General features: G+C 39.2%; 1 long non-coding RNA gene across 1 annotated transcript in view; it reads left to right on the plus strand.

The window, feature by feature from the left end:
- Positions 1-2,700, plus strand: part of LOC115836735 — a 73,773-nt gene extending 71,073 nt beyond the window's left edge. The window contains exon 3 of the long non-coding RNA XR_004031769.1: positions 2,618-2,700. This is a non-coding gene — a long non-coding RNA (uncharacterized LOC115836735). The remainder of the gene's footprint in view (positions 1-2,617) is intronic.
- The last annotated feature ends 23,872 nt before the right edge of the window (positions 2,701-26,572 follow it).

Here is a 26,572-nt window from a genome sequence, read left to right on the forward strand (position 1 = left end):
GTTTGGTCAAACACTAGTCTAAATGTTGCTGTGAATGTATTTTCTGTATTAAATTTCCACATTTACAATTAGTTGACTTGAAGTAAGACATATTACTTCCCATAATTTGACAAGGCCTCATCCAATCAACTGAACACCTTAAGAACAAAAACTGGGCTTCCTGAGGAAGAGGAAATTCTGCCTCAATACTGCAACATAGAAATTCTACTTGAATTTTGGAGCTGCCCTACACATTTTGACTTGCCAGGCCCACCATTGCCTGTGTGTATCAGTTCCTTAAAATCTATTTCCCCTCTTATCTATCTTTTATTTGTCTGTTCATCTACACACCCATCCTTCCATCCATCCATCCATCCATCCATCCACACTATTTGTTCTCGACAATTTTGACCAATACAGTAGATAAAAATCTAGGTAGGGGAGTGGTGGTAGAGAACTACAGGATTCTGAAGCTGGCCCATATACTTTTTTTTTTGAGATGGAGTCTTGCTCTGTTACCCAGGTTGGAGTGCAATGGCATGATCTCTACTCACTGCAACCTCCGCTGCCTCCCGAGTTCAAGTGATTCACCTGCTTCGGCCTCCTGAGTAGCTGGGACTACAGATGCCCGCCACCACGCCCCGCTAATTTTTATATTTTTAGTAGGGAGGTGGGGGGTTTCACTATGTTGGCCAGGCTGGTCTCGAACTCCTGACCTCGTGATCTGCCTGCCTTGGCCTCCCAAAGTGCTGGGATTACAGGTGTGAGCCACCAGGCCTGCCCCGGCCACGTAGTTTAATAGGCAACTACTGACATGCTACAGGCCCCAAAGAGATAATGAAGACTGAACTAGGCAACATGAATCGATGATGGCACCTGAGTAATTCATCATGAGCTGGTATTGGCATAACCCTAAGTCATAAGGTGAAGTAGGCACAATAGTGATCCGCTATGCAGTGGAAATGATTCATTCAGAATTGGTTCCAAGCAGGTCCTGAGAGTACACATAAGTTACAGAAACAAGCGGCTCAGATTCCACATCTGATGTCACATTAATGCCTTACCTCACTTTACACCATTGCCAGCTGATAGGCAGGTGAGCTTGTTTGTTAATGCAACGGAATAAATAGCTGCTATTGCACTAATGACCTATCAGGGGTGCCCTTGAAATATGGTGATTAGGATAAATCTTCTCAGTAGCAGTGCTTTGAGTAGTACGTCCGATCATGTGTTTTGTTTGGAGGGAGAAGTTGTCCGAGGTAGGAATACACATGGACTCCAGGGAGTGGTGAGTGGCTTGGAGAGGAGAGCTGAGGAGAGGTATGTGGATGGACCTATGACATGAACACAAAGTGTGCAGAACACTGTATTGCATGTCAGTGGCCACCAAAGAACACCTATTCCCAAGAAGAGGCTGGAAACCAGGTGAACAAGATGTCTCATTTAGGTGCCTCTGCTCTCACGGCCCATTTGTTTGTCCATAAACAGAGGAGTCATGCTGGCAGGGATGGAAGCATGGATAGCCTAATTGCCATCAACTGCATCTCACCGAGCTTATTCTAGCTGCCATTGCTGCTGAAAGTCCTGTCCCTACAATCCTTCAAGGAGACCATCTGGGCACTTGGTGAGAAGCTGCTAACATTAGACACCATCAACCTTTCTATGATTCATCCTTATTGAGAATGATCCATATCTTAAGTATGGCTTTGTCTGCCCTGACTGCAGTGACTGAGCCACACTGTCAGACAGATCAAGACATCCACTGTACACCAGAGGAGGTAGGGCAGTGGACATATGACTGTGGGTTCCACTGGTCTTCCCATAAATGACTCACCAGAAGCTGACACCCTAATAGAGCAACAAAGGTATCTTCTTAAGGGCAAAGCTAAGCCACAGTATGGAGAGGATACCCTGTGAGATGGAGTGCTATCACACAAGATGCTGTTATATGGTGCTGTGTCACTGACAGTTAAAAACCTGCATCTGGGAACCAAGGAAGGAAACAGAAGTTGATCCTTTCTCTATTAATTCTAATCAAGTCACTTGGAGACTGTGCTTGCCATTCACGCAACTCTAGGTGTTTCTGGATTAGAGATCCTAGTTCCTGATGGGAGGGGTATACTTCCTTCAGGGGACACAAAAAGGATTCCAGTAAACCTAAGTCAATTACCACAGGGCGATTTGGGGTCCTCATGCCAGTAGTAGAGGGACAAAAAAAAAAGAATTACTATATTGACAGGAGGAATTGATGCTGATTATCACAAAGATAGAGGGTCACTCCTATAGTATAGGGGCAGAGAGAAGAAAGTCCAGAATCCATGAGAGTTACTGGAACACCTCCGGATGCTTTCATGCCTGGTGACATCTGTGAGTGGTCAGTTGAAACAACCACAGCCAAGAAGCACATGATGGCCAGGGGATCAGGTTCCTCAAAAATAAAAGTCTAGGTCATCTTGCCAGACAGGTAACCTAGACCAACAGGAGCAGAGCTGAAGGTCGGAGCGAACTGGAATGAGTAGTAGAGGAGGAAGATGATGAATATCACGTGTTGACTCTTAATGCCATAGCTTATCCCATGAAAGCTCCTCCAGCTGTAAAAGTTTATGGTTTTACTTTTGTGTGTTTGTCTATTTTTTAGAAGTTGTGTCTGGCTACTCCCTTGAACCAGCAGAGACAGATATCAGGACAACACGGACTTAACATGGAACACAGGATTGTAAATCAATAAACTAACACTCTGGAAAATGAACAATAAAATTATTATTATACAATTACATATAAAAATTGAAATGCTATGTAAAAATATAAATTTAAATAAAATGAAAAAATAATAAAATTTGTCTTTAAAAATATGTAATTCATTTCCTTTTCATTTCACTATTCAGAAAAGTCTAAGTGTTAAACATTCGGATGTATAAGAAGCTATGACCCCTATCATGACTATATCCTGCTTAATAATGCTGATGATTAAAAGTTCCTAAAGTTTCATCCAATCTTCAATCTTAAACTCTAAATTCTTCCTCTTATGAGCTATAGTAGCTTAACAATTGATTAGTATTCATTTAATTTTCATTCTGTGTTTGTGTACTGTTATTAAACTGTCTTCTGTCATCTCCAGTAAGTAAGTTTAATTATTAAGCAAAAGTGAAAAGACAATATTCTGGGATTTTCGTTATTAAAAGTTGTTCCAAGTCCGTGTTTCTATTTCTTACATAGACTGTTTTAGGTGCTGAGAACCTAGGATTTTATTTTAAATGCTTCTTAAAATCTTGCAGATACTTCTTTCTGCACCCACTGCTCTTGGTATATCCTCTTTCCTGAATTATGATAGCAACCCAGTAGCTGGTTTTATTGTCCAGAGTCATCTCTGTCTCAAACCCGGCCTTCGTACTGCTACCAAAGTACACTCTTATATAAAAAGAAATCTGAAGGCGCTGGTTTTGTGCCATAAACTTTCAGGGACTCCCACCATCCTGTAAATTCCTCTGTGTTTTGACCCTAAAATACTTTGTCACCTTCATCTGCTACCATAAATTACTTCTCCCTTTTATGTCTAAAAATGTTCTCAGTATCACAAAGGATTGTTTCAGTGCCATATCCAGACACACCAACTATATCGTAACTGTCTGCTTATCTTCCTTGTTTGCTTTTTCAAGGAAGTTTCTCCCTTTCCCTTATGAACAATAATTGTGCACTGGATTGAGCCATATCTTGGAAAGATGTTAGCGTGCCAGTAGACATTCTTGATACTTAAAGCCTTGGATGAGAGGCAGTCAACATACAATTGGGAAGAACGGACTTGTGACCAAGGGAGTAGCCAGATAGTATAGTAGTGTTTTTAATTAATCAGCAGTCAAGAAGATCCAATGTGAGTTTATTAACTGGGTGATATGAAGATCCAAGCAAACCATGGGTTAGAATGGGAAATGGAAAAAGGGCATGCAGAAATCCACTCCTGAGAGAGGAGCTGCCATTCTTTATCCTCTTTATTTAAGTAAGAACGTACAAGATCTTGCCCCAGTGGTCAGGCAAGACTGGGGAAAGGTGCAATAAGAGAGGGAGGCATGTGAGGCTGAGATGCCTGAAGCTCTTCCAACTGGACCAAGTCACATTTTCAAAGGCAAGTCTTTTCAACAAAATCCTCTAAATCATCCTCAAAGACCAATGAGCCGATTAGGCAATGGAAGTAAAGATGGTATTTTGGAGTTTGGTATATTAGATAAAAACCCAACCAATATTTGTAACCTGTTTATATGGCCATTGGTTTTGACTTTTTGTTAACAGAAAAAATTGCTGATATCACCAGCTGCTCTTTGGCCAAAGACGCTGTGTGGTCCAAGCTCAGTAGCAAATGACCAACATCCCCACATGGGCTCAGTTACCTGCAGCCTGTCATGTCAGCACAACTGGCCATTTACAAACCAGTGGGGGTTTCTTAGGAGTTTGTTTATCTTTTAATAGAACCAACCGCCTGGAGTTGAATTGTCTGGGCTATAAATAGAGAAATAGTGCACAGGATAGTTTCACCATTAAAGAGGAGAAGAACATTAGATGGAAAAAAAGAAGCACATTTTTATATTACTGCTTTATAGGACCTGGGTAGAGTTTTTGGAATTTTTACCCAGTTAGCTTTGCAACTGAAAAAGAAAATAATGGTTAACAGTACCAGCATGTTCCAAATACCTAGAATCTGCTGAATGTCATTTTGTAATCTCTGGAGGTCAGAAAAAAGAAACCACAGTGGGATATTACCCTTGTCAACCCTAATGGTAGTACAACAGACTGATAATCTATAAAGCAAAACACTGTAGTAACCTCCTGAGGTTACTAGCAGGTGGAGAACGCTCTGTTCTGCAGAAACCAGCTGGGTACAGTTCAAAGCATTCACAAATTCTTTATAAGGATGCCTTGTGTTATCGGTGGGGCCAAAAATGTCTCAATCAGTGCACATTTCTATAACAATGACCAAACTCTTGGCTAATATGTTCCTGAAATGTGCAGTAGACTATCCTCACAATTTTATGAATTAGCTGAAGTGAAAGATTAGGAATTTTTCATTTAAATCTATCTACCAGTGATATGTGTCCAAATGACTGGGTCAATCCAGACTAATTTTGTTTTTGCTACACTGCATACATTCTCACAGTCTCATTTTTGAAGAAAATTGCAGCCACATATTATTCCTATCAATTTTTCTCTTTATATTTGCCGTATTTACTTTTTCTGATAAAATTTAAACACTGATCAATTATGATGCTCTCAGCAATACTGACCTCACACACTGACCCTATTTGAATTATACATTTACATAATACAAGTTATTTACTTATATAATTTTTTATAACCTTTTTATTTCTTGACCAATAGGAAAATTTTTAAAAAATTTTTTACCTGGAGTAAAATTCACTCTTTCTGGTGTTCAATCCTAAGGGTTTTGATAGACACGTAGTCATGTAATGATCACTACATTTCCATATAGAACAATCTCTCACCCGAACGTTGCCTTTTTGATGCCCTTATGTGGCCAGTTTGCTCACCCCTCACCAAATCCTGGCAACCACCACAGTAGTTTTGCCTTTACCAGAATATCATGCATAATAAATCACAGGCTATTTAGCCTTTGGCGTCATGCTTCTTTCACTGAGCAAAGTACATTTAAGATTTATTCACGTCACTGCGTGAATCAACAGCTCATTCATTTTTACTGCTGCATAGTATTCCACTGTATGCATGGAAAACATTCATTTTCTATCCATAATCTTTTCCTTGATTTAAGGACATTTGGATTTTTCCAATCAGCAGTAATTATAAATAAAGTTTCAATAAACACTTGTGCCCAGGTGTTTGTGTAAAAGTAAGTTTCCACTTGGCTAGGGTAAATATTGAAGACTGGAATAAGTGGGTCATATCATAAGTGTAAGTGTAGCTTTGTAAGAAACTGCCAAACTGTTTTTTACTATTGCTCTACCATTTTGCATTCCCACCAGTAGTGTAAGAGAATTTCGTTTGCTCTAAATCTTTGTCAGCATTTGGTATCGTCAGTGTTTTTTTTTTTTTTTTTTTTTTATGAAATGTGTATTTCATTGTTGTTTTAATTTGCATTTCCCTAATGGCTCATAATTTTGATCATCTGTTTATGTGCTCATTTTCCTTTTTTTTTATTTTTATTTTTTTATTATTATGCTTTAGGTTTTAGGGTACATGTGCACAATATGCAGGTTTGTTACATATGTATCCATGTGCCATGTTGGTTTGCTGCACCCATTAACTCGTCATTTAACATTAGGTATATCTCCTAATCCTGTCCCTCCCCCCTCCCCCCACCCCACAACCGGCCCCGGTATATGATGTCCCCCTTCCTGTGTCCATGTGTTCTCATTGTTCAATTCCCACCTATGAGTGAGAACATGTGGTGTTTGTTTTTTTTGTCCTTGGGACAGTTTGCTGAGAATGATGGTTTCCAGCTTCATCCATGTCCCTACAAAGGACATGAACTCATCATTTTTATGGTTGCATAGTATTCCATGGTGTATATGTGCCACATTTTCTTAATCCAGTCTATCATTGTTGGACATTTGTGTTGGTTCCAAGTCTTTGCTATTGTGAATAGTGCTGCAATAAACATACATGTGCATGTGTCTTTATAGCAGCATGATTTATAGTCCTTTGGTTATATACCCAGTAATGGGATGGCTGGGTCAAATGGTATTTCTAGTTCTAGATCCCTGAGGAATCACCACACTGACTTCCACAATGGTTGAACTAGTTTACAGTCCCACCAACAGTGTAAAAGTGTTCCTATTTCTCCACATCCTCTCCAGCACCTGTTGTTTCCTGACTTTTCAATGACGGCCATTCTAACTGGTGTGAGATGGTATCTCATTGTGGTTTTGATTTGCATTTCTCTGATGGCCAGTGATGATGAGCCTTTTTGCATATGTTTTTTGCCAAAAGAACAAACCTGGAGGCATCACGCTACCTGACTTCAAAGTATACTACAAGTCTACAGTAACTAAACCAGCATGGTACTGGTACCACAACAGAGACATAGATCAATGGAACAGAACAGAGCCCTCAGAAATAATGCCTCATATCTACAACTATCTGATCTTTGACAAACTGACAAAAACAAGCAATGGGGAAAGGATTCCCTATTTAATAAATGGTGCTGGGAAAACTGGCTAACCATATGTAGAAAGCTGAAACTGGATCCCTTCCTTACACCTTATACAAAAATTAATTCAAGATGGATTAAATACTTACATGTTAAACCTAAAACCCTAAAAACCCTAGAAGAAAACCTAGGCAATACCATTCAGGACATAGGCATGGGCAAGGACTTCAAGTCTAAAACACCAAAAGCAATGGCAACAGAAGCCAAAATTGACAAATGGGATCTAATTAAACTAAAGAGCTTCCACACAGCAAAAGAAACTACCATCAGAGTGAACAGGCAACCTACAAAATGGGAGAAAATTTTCACAACCTACTCATCTGACAAAGGGCTAATATCCAGAATCTACAATGAACTCAAACAAATTTATGAGAAAAAAACAAACAACCTCATCAAAAAGTGGGTGAAGGACATGAACAGACACTTCTCAAAAGAAGACATTTATGCAGCCAAAAAAACACATGCAAAAATGCTCATCATTTTCCAGCTGTATGTCTTCTTTGGTGAAGTGTATGTACAAATATTTTGCCCATTCTCAAAATTTTTTTTGTTTGTTTGATGTTTTCTTGTTGAGTTTTGAGAGTTCTTTATGTATTCTGGATACAAGTGCTTTGTCAGAAATTATTTTCTTGATTCTAATTCCTTTGACTTTCTATATACATTTTATAATTGCTGGTGATATTTACAAGAAAATCTGATGGGATTTTGCCTGGGATTGCATTTAACCAATTGTTCAGTTTGGGAAGACTGACATCATAATGGTACCGACTCTTCTGTGCCTCAAATGCAGTTTGTATCTCCATTTATTTAGATCTTCTTTGATTTATTTAATTGGTGTTTTGTAGTTTTTAGCATAGAAATCCTACACATTTTCAGATTTTCTTATACCTAAGTATTGTTGTGTTTTGGTGTTATTATACATAAAGTTTAACTAAAAATTTTAGATTTCCATTTTTTCACCACTGCCATATTTTTGTATATTTTGTATTTTGTTTATTTTTGTATATTATCCTTGTATTCTGTGGCTTTTCCAAAATTCACTTAATAGTTCTCAGAGTAATTTTATAGAATTTTTTAGAAGTTTTAATATGGCTTATTACACTGTCTAATGCTCCCAGTATGATGTTGAATAGGAATGGTAAGAGAACAATTTTGCCTTACCCATGATCTTAAGAGAAATTATTCAGTTTTTCCTCATTAAGCTTACGCTCTCTACTGATATAAATGGATGCTTTTTATCAGGTATACTTCTGATAGTTAAACTCTTCATCAGGTAAACTTCTATTCTCAGTTTGCCATGTTTCTGGAACCCCCATTGAGGTGACTTTTCTTCTTTTTTTTTTTTAACACAGGATTTCTATTTTAATATACCACTCTCCTCACGCCTATCAGTAAAATAATGACCTATAAAATAGTCAAGTGTGAAACAGAACATGAACAAGGAAAAAAGAATCCATGCAAAAAAAATCATGGTGGCAAAGCTACTAAATTATGTTACAACAAGTAGTATTGTAGCACCATAATTGAGGGCTCTGTAAGTAGCATCTTTTTTTTCTACAGTAGATGCTGGTTGATCTTATGATGCCAGTTACCATTTGAAGTAGAATTTCTACTTGAACACCAGCTCTGTTGCTACCATTATTACCAAAATCTCCACGATTGACCAGCACTACTTGTTTTAAAAACTCTTTTATTTATTTTGTTTCAGACTACTGCTCTGTGAGACAGGTACAGTACATATGATTGTTAGCATTTTATGAACAAGGAGCCTGACACTCAGTGCTATTTAGGTAGGCCACGTGGTTAGCATTATGACATGATGCATCCCCAGAGCAATAGCTATCAAGCTGCTTGCTTCCTACTGCAGGGCTGATGCTCCAAATAAAAGTAAATTCGAAGCCCTTGTAATAATTTTTGAAACCACAACTACAAGAACTTATTGAAATACAAAATAACATTAAGTTAAAACAAAGAAAATTTGAAACTTTTAAGTGACTTCATTTGTTCTCTATAATGCCAAGAAACACCTTGAGCAAGAACTACCTTATGACAAAGAATAGTAGATAATATAAGTTGAAACACTTTAAAATGAAATTGCAATTGAAATTGTACATCTATTTTTAGGCACAGTAAAGTGATTGAAGTATGTGTATTTTTGTTGTTGTTGTTCATTTATACTAGCATTTTTTTCTTTTCCTGAATACATCACAGTTACAATGGATATAAACTGTGACTGTTTTTTTAATATACTTTAAGTTTTAGGGTACATGTGCACAACGTGCAGGTTTGTTACATATGTATACATGTGCCATGTTGGTGCGCTACACCCATTAACTTGTCATTTAACATTAGGTATATCTCGGCCGGGTGCGGTGGCTCACGCCTGTAATCCCAGCACTTTGGGAGGCCGAGGTGGGTGGATCACGAGGTCAGGAGATCGAGACCATCCTGGCTAACATGGTGAAACCCCGTCTCTACTAAAAATACAAAAAATTAGCCAGGCGTGGTGGCGGGTGCCTGTAGTCCCTCCTGTATTCAGCGGGTGCCTGTAGTCCAGCCTGTACTCAGGAGGCTGAGGCAGGAGAATGGCGTGAACCCGGGAGGCAGAGCTTGCAGTGAGCCGAGATCGCACCACAGCACTCCAACCTGGGCGACAGAGCGAGACTCCGTCTCAAAAAAAAAAAAAAAAAATTAGGTATATCTCCTAATGCTATCCCTCCCCCCTCCCCCCACCCCACAACAGGCCCGGATGTGTGATGTTCCCCTTCCTGTGTCCATGTGTTCTCATGGTTCAATTCCCACCGATGAGTGAGAACATGTGGTGTTTGGTTTTTTGTCCTTGTGATAGTTTGCTGAGAATGTCCCAGCTTTATCCATGTCCCTACAAAGGACATGAACTCATCATTTTTTATGGCTGCATAGTATTCCATGGTGTATTTGTGCCACATTTTCTTAATCCAGTCTATCATTGTTGGACATTTGGGTTGGTTCCAAGTCTTTGCTATTGTGAATAGTGCCACAATAAACATACGTGTGCATGTGTCTTTATAGCAGCATGATTTATAATCCTTTGGGTATCTACCCAGTAATGGGATGGCTGGGTCAAATGGTATTTCTAGTTCTAGATTCCTGAGGAATCGCCACACTGACTTCCACAATGGTTGAACTAGTTTACAGTCCCACCAACAGTGTAAAAGGGTACCTATTTCTCCACATCCTCTCCAGCACCTGTTGTTTCCTGACTTTTTAATGATCGCCATTCTAACTGGTGTGAGATGGTAACTCATTGTGGTTTTGATTTGCATTTCTCTGAAGGCCAGTGATGATGAGCATTTTTTTTCTTCTTAAGCATGTTATAGTAAATTACACTGACTGAATTTTTAATGTTGAACTGGTCTTATATTCCCAATGGGACAATTTTAATTCATAGAAATTATTTGTTCTTATCATCACTAACTTTATTTACTTTCCTAAAGTTGAAATATATATGTATGTAGGCATATATATATATATATATACACACACACACACACTTATTTATTATATATATAACGCATATATATTTAGGGTTTATAAAAGGCAGTTCAGTTTCTTAAATTAAATTAAAAATTAATTTAATTTGAACATCCTTAAAAATATCTAGTCTACCTCTCATCTACCTAATCAATTTTACTTTTTTAAGTTATTTTTTAATTGACATATAATAATCGTATGTATATATGGGGTACATAATGATGTTCTGATATACACAATGTATGTTGATTAAATCAGGGTAATTAGCATATCCATGACCTCAAACACAGTATTTTTTGTATTAGAAACATTCAAACTCCTCTCTTCTAGCTATTTGAAAATATATTATTGTTAACTATTGTCATTCTACAGTGCTATACAGCATTTGAACTTATTTCTCCTATCTAGCTGATAATTTTATATCCTTCAATGAATAGCTCTCTATCCTCTGCTCCATCCATCCTTCCCAGGCTCTAGTGACCACTCTTTTACTCCTCTCTTCTGTGAGATCAACTGTATATCTTCCACACGTGAGTGACAACATGCAATGTTTATCTTTCTGTTCTTGACTTATTTCACTTAGCATAATGTCCTCCAGGCTCATCTAAGTTGCTGGGAATGACGGGATTTCATTCTTTTTATGGCTGAATAGTATTCCACTGTGTATATGTACCACATTTTCTTTATTCATTCACCTGTTGATGAACAGTGAGGTTGATTCCGCATCTTAGCTATTGTGAATAGTGCTGCAATAAACATGGGGTTTATTGCAGATGTCTCTTCGACATATTGATTTCATTTTCTTTAGATATATATCCAGTAGTGTGTTGCTAGATCATATGGTAGTTCTACATTTAGTTTTTTGAGGAACCTTCATATTGTTCTCCATAAGGACTGAACTAGTTTACATTCCCACCAACAATGTATAAGAGTTCCCTTTTCTTTGCACCCTCACCAGCATTTATTATTTTTTGTGTTTTTGATAATAGCTGTCCTAACTTGGGTGAAGTGATACCTCATTGTGGTTTTTGGTTTGCATTTCCCTGGTGATGAGCTATGTGAAATATTTTTTCATATCCCTATTGAAGTTTGCCTGTGTTCGACCTCACAATGGCTTGTTATTCATTTTATACTAATTAGCTGTTTCAATTCAGTGTTTATTAAACACATAATATGTTGAAAATGTGAACTAGACCCAAGTGTAAAGGGGAAACTTTATCCTTAGTGAACTTATTCAGGCTTGAGGTATAACCAATATGCTCTGGGCATGTCGAGAAAGGGCATGTGAATCAGTGTGGGTGGTGAGTGAAGGCTTCTTGGAGGAGGTGGCTGGAGCTGAGGCTTGAAGGAAAGGTCTACATAAATGTCGTATACATGTTACCACCTTCTCCCCTTACCTAACATTACTTATCCCGTTTAAGGCCCTATGGAATGAGAAGTAACTTTATGACTCACCCAGCCCTCCACAGTTGACTGGATCAGAGCAATGAATCCACTGCCTGGGATAAGGCGTGTCATCCTCTTCCCAGTAATATGAGGAGTGGTCCAGTCCTTAGCGTTGGACTGAAAGCAGGAGGTTATGGTAGACACAGTGAGTTGGCTTCCACCTGTTACTATGTGTGAGTTAACCAATCAACAGGAAAATCCCATCTTTAATGAGAGCAGGAAGAGAAGAAAGATGCAGGACCCCTAGGGAAGGGAATGGAGAAGCTGAGAAACTGGGCTTCTTAGAACCTGGTACTTTTCTAGTTCCTATAAGGTCCACTTGAACTTCACTTTTTTTTTATTTTTTTATTTTTTTTTTAATTTTGTTTTTTGAGATGGAGTCTTGCACTATCACCTGGGTGGAGTACAGTGGCGCGATCTCGGCTCACTGCAACCTTCACCTCCCGGGTTCAAGCGATTCTCCTGCCTCAGCTTCCTGAGTAAATGGGATTACAGGCGCCTGCCACCATGCCCAGCTAATTTTTTTTTCTTGTATTTTTAGTAGAGATGAGGTTTCTTATAGGCATGTAGTTAATGTCATGGATTGTACTTTTATGGATATGAACTAGAAAGAATTGTTTTTCCAGGGGCAAATAGTAGTCACTGACATAGAGCTGTTCCACTTTGCTTATGGCTGCAAAGTGTCCAATATCCAACGTACCCACTCTGCTTACATTTGGCTTTAACTTTGCATTCAGAGGGATGTGCTCTATCATGCAGGCTGGTCTTGAACTCCTGACCTCGTGATTCACCCACCTCGGCCTCCCAAAGTGCTGAAATTACAGGCGTGAGCCACCACACCCGGCCTGAACTTCACTTTCTTAAGCTCATTGTATGACTTTATCACAAACTTAACTTTTTATTTGGGCCAGTTAGGGAGGATTTCTGAGCCTTGAAAGCCAAAGATCCTTGATTATGCTTGACATTTAATACCAGGATTTGGATCAACAGACCTTCAAGACAATGTGGGACTGATTGTGCCATCAGGGTGGAATGGAGCTGGCAGGGGACTCAAGTTGGTGGGGAAGCCAGCAATAGTAATTTGCTAGGACATTATAGAGCACATCCCTCTGAATGCAAAGTTAAAGCCAAATGTAAGCAGAGTGGATATGTTGGATATTGGACACTTTGCAGCCATAAGCAAAGTGGAACAGCTCTATGTCAGTGACTACTATTTGCCCCTGGAAAAACAATTCCTTCTAGTTCATATCCATAAAAGTACAATCCATGACATTAACTACATGCCTATAATAAAGAATGATAATAATAATAGCTATAATTTTTGAGAACTTGTTTTAGGCTAGTGATTGTGCCAAGAGCTTTACTCGTTCTACCTCATTTAATCCTTACGAATTTCTTATGAAGTAGATATAATGAATTTTCCATTTTATAATCGAGGACACTGAAGTTGAAGCAATCGAGCAACGTGCCCAAGGTCACAAAACTAGTGGGTGATAGGGCTGAGTTTGGAACAAGGTTCTCATCTTCTGATGTAGTTTGGATATTTATCCTTGCCCAAATTTCCAGTACTGGAGGTGGGGCCTGGTGGAAGGTGTTTGGATCACAAATGGTTTGGGCCATCACCTTGGTCATAAGTGAGCTCTAGCTCTGAGCTCTTGTGAGATCTGGTCATTAAAAGTGTATGGCACATCCCCCTACCTCTCTCTGTCTCTCTCTCTCTCTCTCTTACTTTCTCTCTTGCCCCTGCTTTCACCATGTGATATGTCTGCTCCCCCTTTGCCTTCTACCATGAATGTAAGCTTCCTGAGGCCTCATCAGAAGGTGAGCAGACACCTGATGCTATGCCTCCTGTATAGCCCACAGAACCGTGAGCCAATTAAACCTCTTTTCTTATAAATTACCCAGCCTCAGGTATTTCTTTATAGCAGTACAAGAACTGCCTAATAATGTCTTCCATATCTTCTCAAGCATGAATAATAGTTATTTTAGTTTTCGGAATATCCTATACTCTAGATTTCATGAGGGCAATCCTTATTTAATGTCTTTCCTAAAGATTTGTGTGTTCCTTAATGTCTCCTTTAGACTTTAGACTGGGGCAAGGGGAGGGGTGTCAGAAAACTCTGTGGAGAGCCAGATAGTAAATATTTTAGGTTTTGTGAGATATGTGTTGCTACTAACAGCACTCAACTCTGTTTTGTGGACCTAAAGCAGCCATGGCAACATAAAATGAGCATGGCAGTATTCCAATAAAACTTTATTTATTGACAGTGGGATCTGAATCTCATACAGTTTTCTCATCTCAAGAAATATTACTCTTTTAATTTTTTAAAGCCATTTAAAAATTCTTAACTCACAGTTTATACAGAAACAGGACTGTCATCGTTTGCCAACCCTTGTTCCAAGGCTCCTAAAACATTCTACTTTTTCTCCCTCAGGAAGTTTTGTTCCTGTCTTCCTCAGACTCCATCTTTGTTCTTCAGATTAGGTTTTCTATTGTATAACTGACTTTCCAAGCCAGAAGCCTAGATTAATCATCAGTCTGTTATTCAACTTGCTCTTCATCTCCTGTCCTTTGCCTACTCCTGCCATGTTTTCTTATGCAAAGTTCTTCTTATTCTTTACCTGAAACTTATTTCCAACTCCTGCTTTTCTTTACTTGTTCTATACCAATCTCTTCCAAGTGGAATTCTCCTATTCCAGAGGACTCTTGAAATGTTGATTAATCTTTTTCACCATTGTGTCTCCTGTTCCATTTTTGTGATTCTACTTTTTCTCCATGTCTTTGGCCTCTGTAGTACAATACAGTTTTAGATACAAAATGCATTTTAAACTGCAATATAAGCAGTCAATGGTGGTTACCTCAGAATAGCAGATAATTTAAGAAATCCAAAAATGTAGGCAAATTTATACCTATTATTCTATGTACTGGCATATTATACCTATGTTCTATGTAGTGGCTTGGTCACTAATATTTTTTGATAAAAATATTTCCATGAAAATCAATATTATCAATATTTAATCAATATATATATAATAAAATCATTAGTCCATAACAACATATGTAAAGCTGTATACGATCATTTATTGACTCAATCATCTATTTTTGGCTATTTTGGGTAATGGTGTGTCTTTTCACTTTTACCAATAGCATTTGGGGGAAAATCATTGTGACTGCTTCCTTGTACACATTGATGCTTAGTTATTTCCTTAAAATATGTTCCTCAAGCTGGGAATGCTGCACTGACATTTTTGCATATTGCAAGGACTATTTATTACCATTCCAAAATTATCCTACAGAAAGTTTTATCAATTTTTACCTCTATGAGTAGTGTATTAAATACTTTCTTCTCAGGCAAGCCAATGCTGGGTATTAGCAATTTTAAAAAATTAAACTTCTAAATAAATAGGTAAAAAATATTCTGCATTAAGAACTATTAAGGACATTAGATTATTTTTCCTAACATATACTTTCTAATTATTTTCTCAGTTTGTGGAATCTCTAAATTTTATGATTTAAATCTTATGTCACAGAAGCTTTAAAAAATTTTATGGACTCAAGTATTCTATTTGTTGGTTTTTTTTTTTTTTCCCATGTTAGTTTTCCAGTGTAGATATCATTTCAGAACATCTTTTGGCTGGGCATGATGACTCACGCCTATAATTCCAGCATCTGGGAGGCTGAGGCAGGAGGATCACCTGAGGTCAGGAGTTTGAGACCAGCCTGGCCAACATGGTGAAATGCTGTCTCTACTAAAAATACAAAAATTATCTGGGCTTGGTGGTGAGTGTCTGTAATCCCAGCTACTCGGGAGGCTGTGGCAGGAGAATCACTTGAACCCAGGAGGTAGAGGTTGCAGTAAGCCGAGATTGCACCACTGCACTCCAGCCTGGGTGACAGAGTGAGACTGTTTCAAAAACAAAAAAATAATAGAACATCTTTTGCATTATTTTTACATTTATGGAATTGTTTTTCATGTTAATATTTAAATATTTAATTCAGACAAGTTGCCATGCAGTTGGTTAACAATATTTCTTAAATAATATTTCATTTTCTTATTGATTTGAAGTGCTGGCTTTAACTTATAATAAAAGTACTATTTGGGGAACATTTTATACTTTCAATTTGTTCTATTGATGTTTCTGCATATTCCCTCCACAGCCTTTAAAATATTGTAAATATGTAAGAGTAACGTTTCATATAATTCTACTTAAAAAAATGTTCATGTTCTGGCTTTGTACCTCATTCTGTAATGAGTCGGTAAGTTTCAGGTGAAATGACTCTACTGCTCATACGGCCTTATCTGTTGTAAAGAAATGGAGTCATAGAATGGCTGGTTTTATGTTCCTTTCTCTCTGTCCCACAGCAGCCTCATTGCCCTATTGATTCTTCCTGTTATCTCTACCCTAGACTGTGTGTGTCCCAAGGTCAAGCACCACCCCCATTCTTGATTCCTCTGTGCCTAGCTTAGATCTAGTATCTTATCCAAGCCTCTGATTTTATGGGGTGTCTTAAACAGTCCAGGCTGATACAATAGAATACCTTGGACTGGTGATTTATATGCACTATAAATTTATTGCTTATAGTTCTGGAGCCTGGGAAGTGCAATTTTAAGGCATCAGCAGATTCAGTGTCTGGTGAGGGCTGCCATCTGCTTCTAAATAGTGCCTTCTTGCTGCCTCCTCTTGTGGGGGAAGGGGCAGGAGCCTTCTTCAAGTCACTTTTTTAAAGGCATTAATCTCATTCATGAGGGTGGAGCCCTCATGACCAAATCACCCCCTAAAGTCACCATGTCTTACTATGTCAACTATGGGGATGAGTTTTCAACATGAGTTTTGGAGAGACACAAATATTCGGATCATAGCATGAGGCGAGGGCATTGCCCAAGCCATATTGCAAATTAATAAATAGCAGAGGTAGAAATAGTTCTCATATCTTTTACAGTCTAGTCCATTGGTTCTTACTTTTAATTTGTTTTTCAGATCATTTGAATTTCTCATTTACCTGTGTAGACACTGTGGTTTCTGTTGTCAACAACAACAGCAGCAAAGAAATAAAGATAAAGGAAAAAAAGAGAGAGAGTTATTTTGTCAGGTTGATTACCAGTGTAATTGCTCTGTTTTCTGATTTTTCTCACCCATCCCTGTTTTTAAGGAAAAGATTTAAATCATATAAATGTTCTGAATATTTACATTTATTCACCATTAGTTTTTAGTGAAATTCTAAATAGAGCTGTATTTAAGGAGTCCAATTGTAGGGTAAGGTTATAACTCCTTTCTAAGCTTAAGTTTCATACAAGGTGAACGCCTTGGGAGCCACCTTTGTTTCTCGGTCATGTCTGGCAATAATAGAAACTCAATAAACTGAACTGAACGCTCGTTACCCAATCACGCATCTCCCTTGATTTTTTTCCTTCATGCACAAAGAACTGCTTTTGTGGGTACATAAAGGGTATTTTCTGGTAGTTGTTAAATATTAATATTTAATATTAGTTGTTGTCTATATAAGTATTCATTTTTATTTAGACAAAAATATCCTACAGGGTGAGCCTCATTCGTTGACTTAATTCAGGCATCATCTCTCTCTCTCTCTCTCTTTCCTATCCCTGCTCTTCTTCCTACCAAAATTTTCCTGATGCCTTCAGGCTAAGTTAATGACCTTTCTCTGTATTCCAATGATACCTGTTTATACTTCCTTCCTGGCACATATCATTTTGCATATTTTGTATAACGATCCGCTTGTGACTGTCACCTCCTCCAGATTATAAATCTAGCAGAGATTTTAAATGTAGTTGTCATAAACATTTCTTAATAAATGAATGTACGTGCAACATGTTCAATTTAGAGCCAGCCTAGGCTAAGGTTCAGGCAGACAGATGATTTATTTACCAATAAATTTCAAATTTGAAATGCCTTGAAAAAAGTTTTAATAAACAGTTAAAGCAAAAATTAAACAGATTTAATAAACAGTTAAAGCATAAATATTCTGTTAGGGATAATTTCCAATCTTACTTTAAAATAACAGCGATCAATCTTCTTCTTGAACCATGTGTACAACATATATATATATATACCAACTATTTACAAGACCCAGGTCTGATGGCATCTGTCTCTGCAGGAAAGTTAATATGAAATATCTAAAAGAAGGCATCTCCTAGTCTCCTGGACTTAAAGTCACTCAAAGTATATGGTCTCGTCTATACAGAGACATATGTCATAAGGATAAAAATGCATTTAGAAATTTCCATGTTCTTTCTCAATATAGAAATATGTGAGTTACCATAGCAACAAGTGTTATAGATTCACTTATTCTCTTTTTATTATTAAAAAAAATGCAGAAGCTGAAATATTTTATAATTAACTTTGCCATTGATGTCTAGGAGAATATTTTTGTGATCCTCTAAGATACTTGAAAGAATATGTTAAAATGGGAATAGAAGAATCTTTCTTAATAAAAAGTCATTGAACTATCACACACACACAAAACCATCAATCCACATATATTTCCAAATAACATGAAACCTTCCAGGGTAGGGCAAATAATATTTTGTTTTTGCTATTTGGATATGAAATGGAGTCAGATTTATTTTAAGAGAACAATACCAGAAACTTGAAATATAAATAATCACCCGTTAAACGCTGAATGCTTTCCTTTTTTATATATAACTTCCAATAACAAAGGAGCCTGTTTTATGTTTTTTAAATAAACAATACACTAATGACCAAAATGTACCTCATTAAAAAAAAAAAATTAACCCTTGAAGAAATTAAGAAAGACTCTGAAGGAAATAGAAGAATTACAGATGTTGAAATGATAAGCATACTATTATCATACTGGTTAGGATGGAGAATTTAAGTTGGTTTTAAAAATATTGAACTGAAACATTCAGATACTCAATTAGGAGAGTCACCAAGCAATACTGTGTTTTTCTAAAAGTCCTACAATTATATCTTGTGCTTTCCCTTGTAGCTTTGGACTTAAAGCTTCACCTGAGTGCTCGGCTCTGCTTGGATGTTTCACAGGTTCTGCAGCCCCGAGCTGAAGTTATGGTCTCCAACCAGCCCCTACCTATTCTCCCTTCCTGCTTTTCCATCTCCATAAATGGCAGCACATCTGTCCACGGGCTTAAGAAACACCAGGACCTTCTTAAAGAGTGTCTTACAGTATCCTTAAAGACTCCCTCCTCCGGGCAGATCACGAGGTCAAGAGATCGAGACCATCCTGGCCAACATGGTGAAACCCCGTCTCTACTAAAAATACAAAAATTAGCCGGGTGTGGTGGCAGGTGCTTGTAATCCCAGCTACTCGGGAGGTGGAGCTTACAGTGAGCCGAGATGGCGCCACTGCACTCCAGCCTGGGCAACAGAGGGACACTCCGTCTCAAAAAAAAAAAAAAAGACTCCCTCTGCACCCGTTCAAAACCACTCAATAACCTGACAATTATTTGCCTACTAATTATTTTCTGAATTCGTTGCCCTGTCTTCTTTCCTACTTCAGCTTTCTAAAATGAACCCCTCTGTCCAGGTGTGGTGGCTCACGCCTATAATCTCAGGACTCTGGAAGGTCAAGGCTGGCAGATTGCCTGAGGTCAGGAGTCTGACACCAGCCTGGCCAACATGGCAAAACACTGTCTCTGCTGAAAATACAAAAATTAGCTGGGCGTGGTGGCGGGCACCTGTAATCCCAGCTACTCGGGAGGCTGAGGCAGGAGAATCGCTTGAACCCAGGAGGTGGAGGTTGCAGAGAGCTGAGATCACGCCACTGCACTCCAGCCTGGGAAACAGGAGGGAAACTCCGTCTCAAAACAAAACAAAACGAACCCCTTCTTCCCTCCTACCTGGGTGACTACAGTAGTTTCCCCAGTGGTCTCTTTCTCTCTGTCTTCTTCTGGTCTTGGCTCCCATCTGTATCCTCCACAGAGTAATGGCAGAGCACTAATGTTAACAACAAACTCTCATTTTCTCACCCAATCCCCTTCCATCGTTCCCACTGACTAAAGACAATCAAAACTGTTTCACATGACATTGACCTGGCCTCTGCCCTCCTCTCCACCCTCGCTTTCCTTCATGCTCCAAAGGGATGCCTATGTCTAATAATTCCACGCTGCTTGTCGTTGTAGCACATGAAGGCTCTTCTCACTTTTGTGTCTTTGCTTGTGCAATCACTCTTTCCTGTCATTTTCTTTCCTGTGTCCTTCCTCTGATTTTTCTCTTACGCATCCTATTAAACCACAAGCAGCCTCTCTTCCAGGAGGCCTCCAGGATACCCTAGGTGAGTTCCCTGTCTCTCTGCTTCCACAGCAGCTGTTACTAATCTTCACCATAGCGCCCATCACCCTATTCAATCTACGTTTGGGTCTTTGCTCTACTGTAACCATTACAAAGTCAGGGACAGATCTTTCCCATCTTTGAATCTTCAGTGCCTGGCATCAAGCTTCTCTGAGATGTCTGGGTGCAGTGGCTCATGCCTGTAATCCCAGCACTTTGGGAGGCTGAGGCGGGTAGATCATTTGAGTCCAGAAGTGTAAGACCAGCCTGGGCCACACGACAAAACCCACCCTCTACTAAAAATGTCAAAAATTAACTGGGTGTGGTGGTGCGCACCTGTAATCCCAGCTACTCAGGAGGCTGAGGCTTGAGAATTGCTTTAACCCAGGAGGGAGAGGTTGCAGTGAGCCGAGATCGTGCCACCGCACTCCAGCCTGGGCGTCAGAGTGAGACCCTGTCTCAAAACAAAACAAAAAAAAACAAACAAACTAAAACTTCTCTGAGGAGAGAAGGCCAACCTTTTCACAGGATTAAATATTAGGTAATATAATTTAAGGTTATTGATATGATGCTATTACTTCTGGTGTAGTTGTCTGCTAACTCTTTTTCAATTAAGAAATTTTTTTATTAAAAAGTTCTTATTAGACATCTCATTTTGAATCAAACTTAAAAGCTAAAAAGAAGAATACTGAAAAGAAGGCAGCGTCAAGTTTTAAAAAGAAGACATTACTGCCTGCTCTTTGCAGAACAGATTTGAGCAGTTTCTGGATATTTTTCCTGTGGGCACATGGGGGTAACATGCTGCATAGGAACACAGAGCTGTAGACACACGGTATCCAGGAGGAAACAATACTCCTGGGTGTTAAGGAAAGAGGGAAAAACAAACCCCAAACCTTTAGGTTCTGTGATCTCCAGTGATGAACCCACTGCTTGCTAGCCTGAGCTCCCAGCTCTGGGTGGTGCATTCCACACTCCTTCATTCCACTGGGCACCACTGAGTGAGCAGACATGGCCAGATGTGCTGGTTACACTGCCTTCCAGAGGCAGGATGGCATAAATTGGTTTCTAATGGCTCAGACAAGTAAGCGTGCCCCACCAAACACCTCACTTACCAGAAGGAAATGAGTTATGCATTAGGGACCACTCTTCATTAACCAATATGAGTTAAAGGGTTGTGTGTTCAGAAGCTATTCAAAGGCTTTCCAAATGGCACACATCTTACTTAACCTTTGCAAACAGAGGGCCAGTCAGATTTTGAATCTGAGGAGGAATTAAGGTTATCCATTACAGCCACCCATGAGCTTTCTTGGAAAATATATTGCTGTCTGTGCAGGGAAGGACAGCATGACTGGGTATTTAATGTGACAACCATTCGTGCTTTGCAAGGGCAACACAAAAAGGAGATTTTTAGACGGTTTGCTGGTCTCTGATGGTTTCACAAAGATCAAGAATGACATTTCCATTAAAAATGGCCCAAATACTTTCATTGCATTTTAAGAACCTCAGACTTCAGAAAGAAGCCAAGATGTCTCTCTGTCCATTCCAGTTGACCAGCAGTCACTGTCAAAGGCAATATCTAAATGGCTACAAGATGTGATCTGATTCCATACATTTCAAAAGGCGATTCTAGAAATGTAACACCAAAAATTTTAATAACTTTTTTCTGCCTGAAAATGAATATACACATTTATATTCTCCTGTGTATTAGTAAATTGTTGAATTTTTAGGAGTATTAATACTGTGTTATCTTTACTAGAAAGAGCAATTACTATAATGGGCATTTGCATAGCATGTCATGTTTTAGAGTGTACTTTTTCACATTCTAATTTGATCTTTATAAAGCGTCTGTGAAGTAAAGAGGAGTCCATTATCTTCCATTTATTTTACAGATTGGGAAACTGTAGATAAGAGAAGTTAAAGTTAAGAATCTGCACTGAATTTCTGATCCTTGATGATAGTCTAGTTTTGAGAGTCATTGATGTCTGAGTTAGACAAAAACTTGGTACGACTTTGATTTTAAAAAATTTGAAATATTAAACTCTCATACATCTATTCTGCTATGAGTTAGTTAGCTAAGAAAGTCACAATTTGACCTCTAGGATCTATGACAAGGGGAACACCATGTGGTTGATCAAGAGGGCTGAGTGAGCTATTTTGTAACTTAAATATTTCGTCGTAGATATTGGTCATGGATAATGAACACAACTAGCCACTGAGAGCAAGAAGGCTCAGTGGTGTCCTAGTGCAAGAGCCACAGAAGGTTCTAGAGTTTTGTAGTGGGGTCCCAGTGACCTTGGCACTGTGCAAAAGCTGTGGTCAAAGAGATGACTAGAGAGCCCAGAAGAGAATTCACAGGTGAATGGTATTGTGAAGCAATGGCAAGCTGGGATGTGGGTTTGGTTTTGCAAAGCTCTGCTTCTCTCAATTTCACGTACCTAGGAAGCGCACTTGGATCTTGTTAAAATTCAGATTTGAATTCAGCGGATCTGCAGGGAGGCCTAACCATCTGCATTTTTTTTGTTTTTTGCAGCCTCCTAGGTAACACTATTGATGCTGGTCCACAGACCATCTTTGACTAGCAAGATTATAAAGAACCACACCAGGAACCTAGCTTCCCTCTAACCCCAGTTCAGCCACTTCTGCTTCTTGGCTTACAAATCCCAAGAGCCAGCTTATGGGATGGGAATGGAGTAATCTCCATTGTTTTATTTTACCAGTCATTTATCTTCTCCCTAGAGAACATACGATTTAGTATCTGCTACTCGATGCCATTCCAATTCATTGCTGAGAAAGAGAAATATAAGTCATAGACATAGAGACTGTGTATCCACAAATGAAAACATGTTTCTGAAAAGAGCAGTCAAGGTATACAGGTATTTCTGAGAGATAAAGCTTCATCCATCATGCAAAGAGGTGACCAAAATATTTCCTTTTCTTTTTTTCGGCCAGAAAAACAGTAGAATAGACCCGTGCCTTTGCAAGTAGGAGAGCCCCTGACTCTACTATGCTCCCCTCAAACCCAACTCCTAGCTCAACACAGGCTTTTACTCACAATGGCCCTGTTTACAAGTGGCAGAGCTGAGTCTCAGTGGCCACACGATGCATCCATCTATGTATGTGGATATTCTAATGTATTCTGTAATGAAGAAGATCTTGTTTTAAGATCTTCTGAGATGTTTTTCCCCTCATTAGTATGTACAGATTTTTATTATTCACACATTGCATATTTGCGAATTCACCTACTCACTGAAATTTATTTGTAACCCTCCAAATGAATACTGACTGTTGCTTTTTCAGTGGTTTGCAAACAAATGCAGAACACCCAAAAAATCTAAAGTTGCCCACCTGCCTTCCCAGGTGAGGTCGAATAAGGCACGAGGCTGTACCTGTGTCTCAGTTCTCGTACTGTAAACAAGTCTCCTTCTCATGGTCTATTTTTCATGGTTTTGTGCCTTTTGTTAGTGATTTTACTGTTTAAAATGGCCCCCAAGAGTAGTGTTGGAGTCTTATCTAGTGTCCCAAAGTGCAAGAAGGCTGTGGTGTGCCTTTTGGAGAAAAATCTGTGTGTTATGTAAGCTTTCTTCAGGCATGAGTTTTGGTGCTGTGGGCCATGAGTTCAACGTTAATGCATCGACATGTATATTAAACGGCTTTAAACAAGAACATACACAAAACAAGGTCACGTATTGATTAGTTGATGAAAAGGTTGTAATCAGACACTCCTGGGCATCTAGCCCTGTATTTCTCTTAGCAGCAAGCGTTCAGTATTTGCTAATTCAGTGTTTGCAGTGACTTTATAGAATACAACTACAGTGAATAATGAGAATTGATTGTAGTTGCATATATTACAACCTGCAAATTCAAAGAAATCAAAGTAACTTAGGATTAAGCATATAGGCTCTGAGTGCAAATTCCAGTTTTACCTTTTACTACCTGGGAGCACTTCTGCTTCCATTTCCTCCCTGTGATAGTATCTCATTCATAAGACTGCAGTGAAGTGTAAAGGATTTGGTGCATCCACAGAAACTCACACATAGGACACTTTTAAAATAAGATCTGGGCAGACAGAAAGCAATCAATATATGAGCCGTCACTATTGTTTATTATTTCATAGAGCATGAAACATAGGAAAGCTCCAGAAAAGTGTGTAATGTCACACAATAAGCAGCTGAGCTGAGCTGAGCTGAGCTAGGAACACGGTCCTGAGTTTAACACCAAATTCACAGGGGAAGCCATCCAAGAGAGGAGTGAGACGTGTCTGGAACATGTATACAGCATATGGCTGGCCATTGCCCTAAATATAGAGTTACGGGCTGTGTGTTGAAAGGCAGGATGGGATGGGTCAATCAACAAGGGATGTGAAAAGGGGTGCCTTTGTGTGACTGCAGCCATTTCAGGTGTCAGATCTCAGACCCCTTGGTTTTGCAGCTTTTTATAGAAATGCCTGTGGAAACATAATGGCAGACAGGGGTGACCATAGTTCAGCATTTCAGACATATCATCTTTTCTCTCTAGTGCTGCAGGGGTTATGCTACAAATTGAAAGATCTAGCTACATGAAACGGAGCTGACACATTGAGCCAGGAAGTCTTTTCTTCTGCAGAAAGCTCTGATCTTCAAGTTAGCCAATCTGGAAGGGACAGATTTGACAAGAATAATTCCACATTCTGCACTTGCAGGGATTGCAGGCATAGCAAGGGAATGAGGACATCTGGGATTGAGGAGCTAGGAAAATAAAAACCCTAAAAATCCCAAATGTGAGACTGGGCTAGAGATAGGAGAAACTGGACATAAGATATCCTGGGCACTTCCCACCTCTGCCAGTGGGGCAGCTTCATGCTTAGAGTTGGGAGTGGGCTCCTTGGGGCAAGAGGTGCTTGGAAGGCATCCCTTTTAGTCACTACTCTCTGCACTGTGCTAACACATGTCCTCATTCTGATGTGGCATCCTACCCCAGTGAGGGGAGCTACTGTGTTGCTTTTAGAAGCAGTCTCTTAAAAATACCCAGGCCAGGTGCAGTAGCTCACGCCTATAATCCCAGCACTTTGGGAGGCTGAGACGGGTGGATCACCTGAGGTCAGGAGTTCGAGACCAGCCTGGCCAACATGGAGAAATCTCATCTCTACTAAAAATGCAAAATTAGCCAGATGTGGTGGTGCATGCCTGTCATCCCAGCTGCTCAGGAGGCTGAGGCAGGAGAATTGCTTGAACCTGGGAGGCAGAGCTTGCAGTGAGCCGAGATCACGCCATTCCACTCCAGCCTGGGCAACAAGAGCAAAACTCCGTCTCAAAACAAAACAAAACAAAGCAAAACAAAAACAAACAAAAAAACCCACCCAGCTTTGCAAGGGGGAAGGCGCTGAAAGGTGGATCACTTGCCTTCTGGTATTCTAAGAGGGGTGGCATGGATGGAGCAGAGGTTTTCCTAAGGATCAAAGAGGAAAGGGAAATTTTTCCAAGAAGAGAGCTAATAAGATGGAGGAGGATTACAAGTAAGTGTTTTAGGCACCCAATGGGGAGCTAAAGATAAAAAAGAATACTAAGTAAGAGTTTTTAAAAAACAACCTGCTGAAGAAGAAAAAACAGTTATTACTGCGGGATGGGAACTGCTTTTCTAGAAAACACAAAGGCCTCCTTTCATTTAATGCCCTTAGCAGTCCTAGGAAGCAGGTCCAAATTCCCTCATTTTACTAGAAGGAAAACAGGCTCAGCAAAATTTTAAAACTTACTCGAAATTATACAGGCAGTCAATGGCAGAGGACAGATTCAAACACATAGCTGTAGGATTTGAAAGCTTCGGCTCTTTGCAAACAAAAACCCCACACAGAACGACAATAAAAGCTAATATTCATCAAGCACTTTAGAAAGTGCCAACCACTTCTTTGCAGATTTTATGTGCATCAATTAATTCAATCTTCACAGCAATATGATTTATACACAATTATACCTACTTCATGAATTCAGAAACTGAGGCTTAGAGAATGTAAGTAACTTGCTAATAATCATTACAGCTCTGAAAACAGACATTTGAGGGACAACTGCCAGGGGTAAAGAGAGATTTTTACTAACATTTGAATTGGTATTTACACAAAGTCTTGATGTGTGGGTACTGGGGAGTGGCAGGAAGAGGTGGTGATCTGAACTGCAGGGAGCGGACGCTTGACTACTGTGAGGACTCCTGACCCTGCCGTGTTGT

The sequence above is a fragment of the Nomascus leucogenys genome, chromosome 9 (genome assembly GCF_006542625.1).
Source record: "Nomascus leucogenys isolate Asia chromosome 9, Asia_NLE_v1, whole genome shotgun sequence".
Taxonomy (NCBI): domain Eukaryota; kingdom Metazoa; phylum Chordata; class Mammalia; order Primates; family Hylobatidae; genus Nomascus; species Nomascus leucogenys.